The 14,934-nt window shown below is 36.9% G+C and overlaps 1 protein-coding gene across 1 annotated transcript in view; it reads right to left on the reverse strand.

Annotated features, from left to right (window-relative positions):
- Nucleotides 1-14,934, reverse strand: part of CENPP (centromere protein P) — a 250,447-nt gene that overhangs the window by 138,706 nt on the left and 96,807 nt on the right. The gene's annotated exons all lie outside the window — the stretch shown is intronic.

Genomic DNA, 14,934 nt, shown 5'->3' on the forward strand with positions numbered 1-14,934 from the left:
TGAGATCAGCCTGGGCAAAACAGTGAGACGTTGTCTCTAAAAAAATTAAAAAAAAAAAAAATTAGCCAGGTGTAGTGGTGCACACCTGTAGTCCCAGCTATTGGGAGGCTAAGGCAGGAGGATCCCTTGAGCCCAGATTAGAGGGTGCTGTGAGCTTCAGCTATGATTATGCCACTGCAGTCCAGCCTGGACACAGAGTGAGACCCTATCTTCAAAAAAAACAAAAAACAAACAAAAAACAAAAACAAATGAAAAAACCATTCTACCTTTTTAAAATAAACCATTCAGTAAAGTGTTCATTACCAACTCAATGTGCTATTCATAAGAGCTGGTTTTGGGGCTATCACATGTGCTTTTCTTTCTTAATTATTATAATCTAATTACAAAACCTCTGTAAAAAATGTGTAGTGAGTGTTTATATAAAATCTGTAACTCACATTTTTTATTATCAGTTATTATAAGCTTTTAATGGCATGGCAATTGTTAGTTTATATAACACTGTCACCTCAACTCTAAGGAATATTTTCAAGATATCCCTTTGGAAGACCTTGCTTGGAAGAGCCTAGATACTGTCAGTGCTATACCAACTTGCCCCCTCAAACATGTACAAACTGGAAATACACCGCCTACAGCTGAATAGGCAGAGCATGAAATTAAACAGACAAAAATGGAAAGCTCTGTTTAAAAGAATACTTTGTGTATTTTTATTGGCATTCAACATAAATTAAATAAAATTAGAAAATAAGGAAAATACCATTAAAAGTATTGGTCTAAAATAAAGTATTTGTGCTTTGATGTAATTTTTTTTCTACCACTCAGAAACATAAACTATTCTTCAGGAAACTCTCTATATAACATTTTTAGAGCAGTATTAATGTAAAGTCTTAACAATGCCAAAATATATCATATAATTCTTAGACTATGAAACATAATCACCTTTATAATAAACTACCTCAAAAACTAGATTTTAAATAATTTTGGGGGATAAGGAAAGAACAATACTTCAGATATATAAGAAGAGATGTGAGTTTGGATACTGAAGTTAAGAATGGGTAAAGTGTTATTCTTTACAGTAGGGTTAGTCAACTTTGGCACTACTGACATTTTGAGCCAGATCATAATTTGTGGTGGGAGCTGTCCTATAGGTTGTTTAACAGCTCCCCAATCTCTACATAGTTAACACTAGAATCTCCCACCCCTCCACCAGTTTTGACAATCAACACTTTCTTCAGATACTGCCATCCCTGTGGGTAAAGATGGGAGGTGGGGCAAATTTCAGCTGGTTGAGAATGGCTGCTTTATAGGAAATCCACTTAATTTCTAAAATGACATTAAGTTTAGAAACCTAGAACAAAACTGCTCATTTTATATAAATAACCTTAATAACAGCTGATGTTTAAAGAACATTTTCAGACATTCTTCCATATGCTTTACCTGTATTTATAAATTTCATCCTCACAATAGCCTTGTTTATACCTATATTATACTGTTATATACCTATATTACACCTTTACTTATATCTCTATTTTTATGTATGGGAACTGAGGAACAAAGAATTAAATCACTTGTGAAAGATCTGGGATTTGAACCCAGCAGCCTAGCTCTATCCTTCTGTGATGATGGTATATTATTTTTTTTTAATTAGTTTTCTCCTCATTAAATCTGTACATCATTTATCCTTCTTGAAATTCTTTGCTCCCTTGGCTAACCTACACTAGGCCTTTCTAGTTGCCCTTTAGAGGCTACTATTCCCCAGCATTCTTCTTTTGGCTTCTTCTCTCTATCCCTTAGCAATTTCATCCATTTTTATGCATTCACCCACCAACCACCTCTATGGTAAAGCCTCCTAAATCCACATCTCAAATGCTGACCTTACTCATGAGTAACAAACATTTTCTTTCTTTCCTTTCTTTCTTTCTTTTTTTTTTTTTTTTTGAGACAGAGTCTCAGTACGTTGCCCTCTGTAGAGTGCTGTAGCATTACAACTCTCAGCAACTTCAAACTCTTGGGCTCAAGAGATTCTCTTGCCTCAGCCTCCCAAGTAGCTGGAACTACAGGTGCCCAGCCAGCTATTTTTTTGTTGCAGTTGTCATTGCTGTTCGGCTGGCCTGAGCCGGGTTCCAACCCACCAGCCTGGATATATGTGTCTGGCACCGTAACCACTGTGCTACAGGCACCGAGCAGTAACAAACTTTTTCAAAAGCAAACTCAAAACATTTGGTGCCATAAAACTCAATCAAAATCAACATTATAAATTCCTTCAAACCCACAGAATCCCTCTTGCCTGTCTTTCCTCCTACCTGTTCAGGTCCTAAATGTCTAGAAGCCCCTCATTTCTAACCTTCTCGTACCTCTATAGGCAACCTGGGACCAAGTCCTACCCTCTATTTCCATGCTTTTTGCACTCATTCCTTCCTTTTTATCATCAGTCTCTACATCACAATCACATTATTTCCTAGTTGGAATATCAAAAATAGGTTCTTGACCTTATCTTGCCTATCCAACTGATACAACCAACCAAAGTGATCTGTGTGGTATCTAAATCGATCGTGTCACTCCCTTCATCAAAAGCCTATAATAGTTTCCACTGATTAATGAATTTAAAAACTTCTTAATCTACCTTTTAAGATTATGAAGTACATTCAAATAATAATTTTTGAGCTTTTTCTTTCATGTCCCAGCTCAAGATTATTTGCTATTTCCCAAATACACTTTGTACTTTCTGTATTCTGTGACTTTGCTCCTGCCATTCTTTGTATCTGTCAAAACCTTATCCAACCTCAAATGTCATCCATTCAGCTCTCTTAGTGATTCTCCTATAAACAGATGTGGACTCTTCCCCCCAGAATCTTCCTAGGATTTGCTGTGGGAAATACTGTACTGCTTACTCTTTCACATTCATAATCTAATTTGCTCTAGCTATTTGTATATAGTCTTTTCTTTCACATTCTCCAGAGGATTTTGGACATCTTGGTTGCAAAAACTGTGGTTCAGTCACTTTTTCATTCTTTCTCCCACCAAAGCTAGCATACTGCATTGGCTTAATATATGTTTCTGAATGAAATCACTGAAATATGCTTATTACTGATAAAAAAGAAATAAAAATGTTATCCTCATCCTAAGAACCCAATGTATTTTCCTACACATCTTTGTTCACTCTAGTAGCTCACCTTACCCTGAATTCTACCACAAACTGCACTTACTGTACGAAAATGCACAGCTATATTCTACATTAAATGAGGTAAGGGCAAACATTTTTTTCCCCAAAGCACTTTTATTGAGTATTACTGGAGGCATTTATTATAGTTTCTATCACAGGCTCTGAGGAGCTCTGAAACAGATTCTCCTAACAGATTGCCTCTGATCAGAGCTATTCAAAAGGAAACCAGTTCCAGCAATATCTCTCTTTGAGAAATGATAACATGGGAGTTAAAAAAAAACACATGAATCCATTCATTTAGGTCTCATTCTGTTACCCAAGCTAGGATGCAGTGGCACAATCATAACTCAGTGCAACCTCCCGCCGCAGCCTCTTAGACAGCTAGGACTACAGGTATGGGCCACTGTGTTCCTGTAATTTTTATTGGTCTTGAACTTCAGACAGAACTCAAGTGATCTTCCCACCTCAGCTCCCACAAAATGCTGGGTTAGTGCTTGGACTGGGTGTGTGATCCACCACACCCAGCTCAAGAGCTGATTTCAAATGAATCTATACGTAGACAGAGAAAAGATTACAGATGGCATGAAGAGGCAGAAACACTGATGATTCAAAAGCAAACTTCTCAGGCAGGGCACAACCAGTTGTATCAAGTCCATGATATTAAGACTGGCAGTAATAGAAATCTTTTTTCTTTAGCTCTAGAGTGCTAGAGACTTTTTTCCTTTACATTTTACCAAAGAGAATTTAGATAAAAGCAAAGATAGACAAAATTATATAATGAACTTTCCTACTTCTCAACTTTAAAAATTAATTTATAAGCAATCATTTCATTTATATTCCCATACGTATTATTTTTAATAGCTTTATTAAGATATAATTCACATACCACACAACTGAATGATTTAAAGTATGCAATTCAATGGTTTTGGTGTAATTAGCACTGTGTAACCATCATTACAATCAATTTTAGAACACTTTCATCACCCCAAAAAGAAATTGTGTACCCATCAGTCTCTTTCTGGATTTGCCTATTCTGGACATTTTATACAAATGGAATCATCCAATACATGTTTTTTTGCAACCGCCTTCTTCTACTCAGCATAATATTTTCAAGGTTCATCCATTTATAGTATTATGGCCAAATAATATTCAATTGAAGGGATATACCACAATTATCATCTATTGATGGACATTTGGGTTGTCTCCACTTTTTAGCTGTTATGAATAACATTTCTATGAATATTTGTTTACAAATTTCTGAGTGAACCTATGTTTTCATTTCTTTATAGTATATACCTAGTAGTGGAATTGCTGCGTCATATGCCAAATATTAAAATGGCCTTTTGAGGAACTGTCAGATTGTTTTCCAAAGTGGCTATACCATTTTACATTCCCACCAGCAACATACACAGGTTCCCACTTCTCCACATTCTTGCCAACATCTGTTTGTTTGTTTATTTCATTTATTTGAAACAAGGTCTTGCTCTGTTGCCCAGGTTAGAGTGGCATGATCACAGCTGACTGCAACCTCACACTCCTGGGCTCAAGTGATCCTCTTGTCTCAGCCTCCCAAGTAGCTGGGACTACAAGTACATGGCACCATGTCTGGCTAATTTTTCTATTTTTTGTAGTGACAGGGTCTCACTGTTGCTTAGGTTGATCCTGAACTCCCAATCTTAAGTGGCCTTCCCGCCTCAGCCTCCAGATGCTAGGGTTACAGGCGTCAGACACTGTGCCTGGCCACCAACATTTATTATTGTCCATCTTTTCGATCATTATCAATCCTGGAGGGTATGAAATGAAAAACTGCACTCTGGTTTTAATTTCCATTTCTTTGATGATTAACGATGCTATCTTTCAATGTTTATTTGGCCATTTCTTTGGAGATGTGTCAATTCAGATTTAAACTGGGGTTTTCAAAAATTATTGAGTTGTAGAAATTCTAACCTAGACACAAGTTCCTTAACAGGAATCTTCTTCCATTCAGTGCGTTGTATTTTCACTTTCTTTACAGTATCCTTTCACACACAAAAGGTTTTAATCTTGGTGATATCCAATTTATGTATGTCTTCTGTTGCTTGTGTCTTGGTGTCACATCTAAGAAGTTATTACCTAATCCAAGTTCATGACTATGTCTATATTTTAAGAGTTTAATAGCTTTAGCTCTTACACTTAGGTCTTTGTCCAATTTTGAGTTAAGTTTTGCATATGGTGTGATATGGATATCTATTAATAGTTGTCTCAGCACCATTTGTCCAAAGCAGATCAAGATTGACTAATAAAATCAGATCAAGTTCTAAAACATTTCTATCATCCCAGAAAGGCTTTTCCATGCCCTTACACAGTCCATATCTATTTATGCCAGCCCTAAGGCAACTAATTTTTATAATTCAATTGCCATTAGCTAATTTTGCCCTGTTCTTAAACCTCAGTTTAAATAACCACACAAGTGAGCATTTTGTTCCTGGCCTCTTTTGCTCAACATAATGCCTATGAAACTCTACCATATTACTGCATATATCAATAGCTGATTTCCTTTTAATTGTTGAGTAGTATTTCAGTACATATATCACAATGTATTAATCACTTGTAACATTGACAGTTATTTGAGTTGTTTCCAATTTTTGGTTACTATTAATATGAATAAGCTGCTACCAACATATTTGTGCAAGTCTTTTTAAGGACATTTGCTTTCATTTCTATAAGGTATGCACCTAGGAATAGAATAGTTGGATTATAGAAGAGTTCCATGTTTAGCTGTAGTAGACGTTGCCAATAGTTATCCACAATTGGACCCATCTACATTCTCACCATCAATGTATAAGAGCTCCTTTTACCCACAAACTTATCCACAATTGGTACTATTTGTTCTCTTAAATGCAGCCCTTCTGGTGGGTAAGCTGTAGAACTTCATCGTGGTTTTCATTTGCATTTCTCTAAGGACTAAAGACATTGAGCATATTTTTATATGCATACTAGCCATCTGCATCGCTTCTTTTGTAAAATGCCTGTTCAAGTCTTTTGCCTAATTTAGAGTCTTTTTTTAAATTGATTTGTAAAAATTCATTATACATTCCTGACACGAGTCTTAGTTCAATTTATGTATTGTGAATATCACAGATCTTTGCCTTATTACTTTGTCTTATTACTCTTTGAATAATGCTTTTTGATGAACAGTCTCAATTTTAATGATGTCCAATTTATTGAGTTTTTAATAGGATTGATTTTTTTTTTATATCTTACTGAAGAAATCTTTTACCTACCCAAGTGGATGAAGCTCCCTGCCTATAACTTTTTAGAAGTATTGTATTATATTGCATATTAATGTCTATGAACCATCTTGAATTAATTTTTGTATTTGTTGTAAGATACATATCAATATTCTTTCCCCCACTTATAAACAACCAATTGCTCCATAGTTTGGTGATGATTTTATGATCAGAAATATGACATAAGAACTCAACACTTGTTTATAACAATTAGCTTATGGGAATTGAAAAAGCCCATTGAAAAGATATATACTTCAACAGTTTTGTTATATATCACTTCTCTTAAAAGACGCCATTTCCAGGAACCTACCAATGATGTTAAGTAGGCATTTACTGTACAATAATTCCCTCATATGGTTTAAGAGGACTAGCATCCTTTAATTCAAACTTTGAGCTTAACCAAGTTGAAGAAATTGTATCTGAAAATTTATTTTCGTACCTCACAGAATCTAATGCCTCCTCCTTCCCATTTTCCCATATTCAACTCCCACTCAGGAATTCTTACAAACATCCAACCATTTGCTTACTCACTCCACCAATTACACATATTTACCCTAAAACTTTGCTACCAGCAGTATAGCCATCTCCTCAAAATCCCTTTCTAATAAATGTTTCTTTTTTTTTTTTTTTTAAATTTTCAGACAGAGTCTCATTCTATCACCCTGGGTAGAGTACCATGGTGTCATCCTAACTCACAGCAACCTCAAACTCTCGGGTTCAAGAGATCTCTTGCCTAAGTTCTTCTATTTTTTTTTAGTAGAGAGAAGATCTCTTGCTCTTGCTCAGGCTGGTCTCAAACTCCTGCGCTTAAGCATTCTGCCCACCCCCAGCCTCCCAGAGTGCTAGGATTACAGTTGTGAGTCAGCATACCTGGCCAAATAAATTTTTCTTTCTTTCTTTTTTTTTTTTGTAGAGACAGAGTCTCACTTTGTCGCCCTCCATGGAGTACCGTAGCATCACAACTCACAGCAATCTCCAGCTCTTTGGGCTTAGGCGATTCTCTTGCCTTAGCCTCCTGAATAGATGGAACTACAGGTGCCTGCCACAATGCCCGACTATTTTTTGTTGCAGTTTGGCCGGGTCTAGGTTCAAACCCTCCACCCTCGGTACAAGGGGCCGGTGCCCTACTCACTGAGCCACAGGAACTGCCCCAAATAAGTTTTTCTTATACAGCAGGTCTTCAATTGTACAACATCATTTTGTTATAATATTGTTGGGGGGAAAATGATTCTAGTCAGGGGCTGTGTGGAGTCTGCATATTCTTTCCATGTCTGTGTGAATTTTCTCTGGAGACTAGGAGTTTGGTGATGATTTTGTGACCAGAAATACGCCATAAGAACTTAACACTTGTTTATAACAATTAGCCTGTGGGAAAATATATTTTGTTATATATAATTTCTCTTAAAAGGTGTAGGAGCTGGGCATGGTGACTCATACCTGTAATCCTAGAACTCTGTGAGGCTGAGGCGAGTGGATAGCTTGAGCTCGCAAGTTCAAGACCAGTTAGAGAAAAAGCAAGACTCCATCTCTACTATAAATAGAGAAACTGAGACAAGAGGATCTCTTGAGCCTGAGTTGGAGGTTGCTGTAAGCTATGATGCCACGGCACTCTACCCAGGGTGACAACTTAATACTCTGTCTCAAAAAAAATTTAAAAAAAGTGCAGAAAGAAAAGAAAAATTGACTCCCCAGAGAGACAGAGACCACCAATTTACAAAACGCTACAGACCCAGAGCCTCTTGAGCTGGCTGGCCACTGTGACCCTATAAGTGGTGGTAGTGGGGGGTTCTACCATCTCTGACTGTTTTAAAATCACAGAATAGCTTGTCTGTTTTTTCCTACATATATTGAAAAAGATATATACTTCAAAATATTTTTTTCCAAAAATGAGCCCATTTAATTTACTAGCAAATTACCTAATTTTCACCATGGGAGGGCAGTCTTATTCTAATATGCTGTAGAAGTCTGAAAATAAAGACAACAAGACTAGATAGACTTTAAAATAATCTTAAAACATTGTTATCATACTTTTAAAATTTAGACAATGATATCTAACTAGAAGCAAATATTGTAACACGTAGTCTACCTAACCCAGAAACTCAGGAAAATGTAGGGATAAAATGTTTGAAAACTTCATATATCTATAAAGTATTCCATCACTTCACAAGACTAGTAAATCTTACTAAGAGAAACAGAAGAGCACTAGCATTTACTAAGCCTGTACCATTGTGCCAATAACAAACTAAGCACTTTAAATGCAACGTTTAAATGTCAAGTACTTGATTATCAAGAAATCTTTTAAATGTAAAAACGGACACATCACCCCCCCCCAAATCATATGAAAATGCAAAGGACTTACAACAGTGAAAACAACTTGGAAAAAGAACAAAATTGAAGACCATAATATGCTACCCAACAATAAAACTTACAGTAAAGCTACTGAAATTAGGACAGCATGGAACTGGTATAAAGCAGATATATAGATCAATGAACAGAAATGAGACTCCAGAATCTGCACATTTACTGTTAACTCACTTCTGACAAAGATATCAGGCAATTCAATGGGAAATAATTATCTTTTCAACAAATAATGCCAGACATTTGGATATTCACATGAAAAAAGTGAACTTAGACCTTTACCTCATACCACACACAAAAATTAGCTCAGATTATAGGCTTAAATATAAGAGAGAAAACTCTAAAGCTTCTAGAATAGGCAAAGAGGTCTTAAGACTTGACACCAAAAGCATGAACTATAAAAGATAAAAAATTCATAAAAGGCACTACGAATCACCATTATATTGGAACTAATTGCTCAACACTTATGTGTAAACGTGCAAATAACACTCATCGGAAATCAAGCAGATGGGAGGGCAGTAAGGGGATGGATAAATTTACACCTAACAGTTACAATTAACACTATCTACATGATGAGCACACTTAAAACTTTGATTCAAACTGTACAAAAGCAATGTATGTAACAAAAACATCTGTACCCCTGTAATATCCTGAAATGAAAATATTTGATAAAGGACTCATACCCATAACACATAAAGAGCCCTTATGACACATAATAAAACAAACAATCCAATTAAAAATAGGCAAACTGATGTACAGGTTTAATGTAATTTCTATCAAAATCTCAGCAAGATTTCATATTGATATAGGTAACATTATTCTAAAATTTACATGGACGGGCATAGGAATCAGAATAGCAAAAACAATTCTAAAAAAAGAATGAAGTAGGAGAAATCTTTCTGTTTTTAAGAGTTATTACGTAACTATAGTAATCAAGGTAAGATGGTATTGTCAAAAAGACACACAGATCAAGAGAACAGAACAGAGAAGCCAGAAATAGACCCAGATCAAGAGAACAGAACAGAGAAGCCAGAAATAGACCCACAAAGCTAAACAACTGATTTTTGACATGAGTACAAAAACTATTTACTAAAGGAAAGACAGTCTTTGGGGCAGCGCCTGTGACTCAGTTGAGTAGGGCACCAGCCCCATATACCAAGGGTGGCGGGTTCAAACCTGGCCCTGGCCAAACTGAAACAAAAATATAGCCAGGTGTTGTGGCAGGTGCCTGTAGTCCTAGCTACTCAGGAGGCTGAGGCAAGAGAATCACTTAAGCCCAAGACTTTGAGGTTGCTGTGAGCTGTGACGCCACAGGACTCTACTGAGGGCGACGAAGTGAGACTCTGTCTCTAAAAAATAAAATAAAATAAAAAACAAAGGAAAGACAGTCTTTTAAACAAAAAACATTGGTACTAGAACAATTAGATATGTGAAAAATTATGCCCTACAACCCTCAAATCTTATATAAAAATTAATTCAAAATGAATCATAAATTTATAAGTACAATGTAAAACTATACTTTTAGAAAATTAACATAGGAGAAAATCTTTGAGACTCGAGGGTTACTGGTTCAAAACATTAGATGGATGAAATTTAGGCAGGGTTGGAGAGGTTTCCTGTTTTCTTTCCTCTTGCTGGAAGAAGGGTCCATTTAGCTGGGTCTATGTGATACTTCTCCACATCCTGGATTCAGCATCAAATGAAAGGTTATGGGGCCAAAGATGAAAGATTATTCTGAGGAGCAAGACGAATGGAAAACGGAGACCCACTTTGTGCAATAAAAATGGCTTTATTCCACCTGGGTGCAGGTGGAGTAAGATTTCTAACCTACAAATCTAATTAAAATTGATTAGAAAGTCAATGATTATAGTAGAATATAAGTTATGGGAAAGAAATCAATGCCGGGGCCACTTGAGAATGGTGTTTATATACTGATCGGACAGTATTTTTAACTACTCTGAACCTTGGGGATTTACAAATAAACCAAATGAAAAAAGGGGAGCATAAAGACAAACAATCTGGTGGTGCCTGTGGCTCAAAGGAGTAAGGCCCTGGCCCTATATGCCAGAGGTGGCAGGTTCAAACCCAGTCCCAGCCAAAAACTGCAAAAACAAAAAACAAAAAACCACAAACAATCTGTAGACAACTACAGATTGCCCACTAAGAGTTTTATTCCTGGACCATGCTTACTAAGAACTACAAAAACATACACAGTATAGAGTATATTTAAAACAAAAATTAGGGCTTGAATCCACTTTTACCCCTTGATTTTTTCTCTATAAATTTAATACTTTTTTTACATTTAACTTTTCTAAATGAGATTTAACAAACGTTTTGTTAAAAAAGACCATCTCTTCTCCACTGACTTATCTTTGTCAAAAACCAACTGATCATAAACTTGTGAGTCTATATCTGAACTTTGTCTTCTGTTCCACTGCTCATGTATCCATACTTCTGCCAATACGTCTATTAATTAATTAATTAATTAATTATTAGGGACAGAGTCTCACTTTGTTGCCCTTGGTAGAGTACTATGGCATCACAACTCACAGCAACCTCCAGCTCTTGGGCTTAGGCAATTCTCTTGCCTCAGCCTACCAACACTTAACACTTAACACACCACCTAGCTATTTTTTGGTTGTAGTTGTCATTGTTGTTTGGTAGGCCTGGGCTGGATTAGAACCCACCAGCTCCAGCGTACGTGGCTGGCACCCTAGCCACTTGAGCTACAGGTGCCGAGCCAAATTTCTATTTCTTATAAAGTACCCATTCTGTGGTATTCTGTTACAGTAGCAAAAATAAACTGAGACACTCCCCAAATGCCATTTTACTCTGTGATGTTAGGGTTATGTTTTTAAGTTCATTTATTTATTTTTAAAATCAAAGAACAACAAATAAATCAGTGCCATGAAATCTGTGAGTCCAAAAGTTATTTTTTTTCTGCCCATTCCCCCATTAACTCGCATAATGAATTTTGTGCTCTACATATTAAAGGGACTGCTTCTATATGTAGCCCACACACAACAAAGATATTTCCCCGATGATTTTATTAAGTGAAATGTATCTTATTACCCTTTTATAGTCCTGAAAATGCTATTTCTAAAATGCTATTTCACTTTGTACTTAGTACTAACCAGTAAGTACAAAAGAATTTTTTTTTTTTTTTTGGAGGCAGAATCTCACTTTGTCACCCTCTGTAGAGTGCCGCAGCATCACAGCACACAGCAACCTCAAACTCTTGGGCTCAAGCGATTCTCTTGCCCCAGTCTCCGTAGTAGCTGGGACTACAGGCGTTTGCCACAATGCCTAGCTATTTGTTGTTGTTTGTTTAGCAGGCCCAGGCTGGGTTCGAACCCACCAGCCCTAGTATATGTGGCTGGCGCCCTAACCACTGAGCTACAGAGGCCGAGCCTGCAAAAGAATTTTTTAATCTATAATGTAGATAATTATTTTGAAACTGTACATATTATTTTACAAGTTTCCTTCTATGGAGGAGGACAGAACTGGCTGCTTCACCTGCCTGAGTCCTCTGTTGATTCCTTTGCAATCTGTGACTGGTAGTGTGCTGGATTTTAAAAATTCTTCTCTGTACCAAACCTCTTCGTTTGGTGACATTCCTTTTTTTTTTTTTTTTTTTTTTTTCTTTTTGAGAAAGGAGCCTCAAGCTGTCCCCCTGGGTAGGGTGCCATGGCATCACAGCTCACAGCAACCTCCAACTCCTGGGCTCAAGCGAGTCTCCAGCCTCAGCCTCCCAAGTAGCTGGGACCACAGGTGCCCGCCACAACACCTGGCTATTTTTTGGTTGCAGCTGTCATTGTTGTTTGGTGGGCCTGGGCTGGATTTGAACCCACCACCTTGGGTGTACGTGGCTGGCGCCTTAGCCACTTGAGCCACAGGCGCCAAGACTGGTGACATTTCTATGATGTCTGCTACTTTTGCTATCATGTGACTTATTGAATTGAAATGTACTTTCATCTCATAGTTTATGAGAAGTAACCATGAAAAAGACCAATTAACAGTCCAGCTGTTTAGATACTAAAGATCTGCAAAATGTCTCTTAAGTAGTTATTTCCTCAAAAGCAATTAAAAAGAAGGTAAACTTATCATATGCGTATGATTCACATGTACCTAGAAACCCAAAAAGAATCAACTGACAAAATGTACTACACAGTTACATACATAAGAATTGGTATTTATAATTATTTGGAAAAAACTGAAATTGTCTTCCTTTGCTCTTATACCACAGTAATAATCAACAATTCTGTGACCAAATGTGGGGAAGAGGTTTTCCCACCACCAAGTGAGCAGTCAGTTTTGTAGCAGACACCAACCAGGTGTGTTCTGATTCAATTCCAACACTGGAGATGTCAGATCCCACAGGGTGAGAGCTCAGTCCCCAAAACCTCCCCCCCATCTTCAGACAGTAATCACAAGGACAGGCAAGTTGAGGTTTGCACAACCTGCTCTTTGAGTTCAATTAATTTGCTAGAGCAGCTCACAAACCTCAGGGAAACACTCACTTACATTTACCTGTTTATTATAAGAGATAGTACACAGGATATAGATAAAGAGGTATGGGGGAAGGGGTGTACAGCTTCCATGTCCTTCCCTGAGGCACATCATCCTTCAGGACCCTCTACATGTCTAGCTATCTGGAAGCTCTCTGAACCATATCCTTTTGGGGTTTTATGGAGGCTTCGTTACAGATATAATTGACAAACATGTAGAAAACTAACTGGTAAAAAGAGTACGATCTCATACTAATACACTGAGCAAGGAAATCTAGCAAGGCCTGCCTGTTCAGATTCTTCTCGGCCTCTATGTGTAGCAAAGTATGGGGTAGGACCTTCTCTGGAATGAGGGTGGTAAGACCCACAATCAGATTAGAGTCGTGCCTTAGGCAGGTGAAAGGAGGGCAGGAGAAGTGAGAGAGAGAGATTCTTTCCTGAGGCCTCAAATGTCCTAACATTATAACAAGGGCTATGGTAGTTAAAAGCCAGGAACTGTGGACCAAAACCTATATATATATATATATATACACACACACACATATATGTTTTGATATTATTTTATATAAAGAACTCATAAAAATCAAAAAGAAAAAAATAAATTACATAGTATAAAAATAAGTGAAAACAAGAATACCGTAGAGGAGAAAACCCAAATGGCTGAAAAGATGCTCAACCTCTTTAGTAACCAGGCCAATAGAAATTAAAAACACAACGTAGTGCCATTAAATACCTATAAAATTATGAAAAGTTTAGAGAATAGCAAGTATTAATGAGATTTAGACAACTATACCCTCATCTGGTCTTAGTGAGAATGTAAACTGGTGCAACTACTTTAGAACAAATTTGTCATCTTGTAAAGTTGAAGAAAGTGATGCTCTCTGGGCAGCAATTCTACTCATAGGTATACTATATATGCTCTAAGGTAGTGTCCAACCTGCAGGCCTCACGTGGCCAGGGATGGCTATGAATGTGGCCTAACATGAATTCATAAACTTATTTAAAACATTATATGAGATTTGGTGATTTTCTGGTGGAATTCAACTGCACAGTTTTTAGGCATGAACTTTGTAGAGGACATCATGTTGCAATGTCACGTAAACTAAAGGTATATAATACTCTCACTATTTGTGCATGTGCGTGGCTTCAGTTTTACAGGGTATCGATCTTCCAGTGAGTTATCTTCCAAGTACAGTCAAATTGATACCATCAGATGTTACATGTGCTCATGGTGACTTGAGGCAGCAATTATCAATAACATTTCAATATATCATTGTAATACTGGGTATTTAAAGTTACGTAGAATCAAATAAGCATTCTTATTTGATTATTAAAGCTACTTCCACACCTTAGTGGGGGCTCACACATTCATTGCCTGCCATGTTTTACAAGTGGCTCTCTACCTCATCCTGTTTTGGCAGCTGAGATGTGGAAGGGCCCAAACCTTGCTTTTTATTTTCCTGTCAATTAATTTTCATAATAAAAGTAAATTTAGTCCCTTATCTATTATTTTTTTAATCCCAGCATGGTTTCTACAATGTCTCAAAATAAACCTCAGAGCATCCCAAAAGAAAAGTCACAGATGAAAAAAGATTATTCAATGAAAAGTGGACAGATGGGCTCGGCGCCTATAGCTCAA

Source organism: Otolemur garnettii, unplaced genomic scaffold, assembly GCF_000181295.1.
Source record: "Otolemur garnettii isolate 467f Iridium unplaced genomic scaffold, OtoGar3 scaffold00088, whole genome shotgun sequence".
Taxonomy (NCBI): Eukaryota; Metazoa; Chordata; class Mammalia; order Primates; family Galagidae; genus Otolemur; species Otolemur garnettii.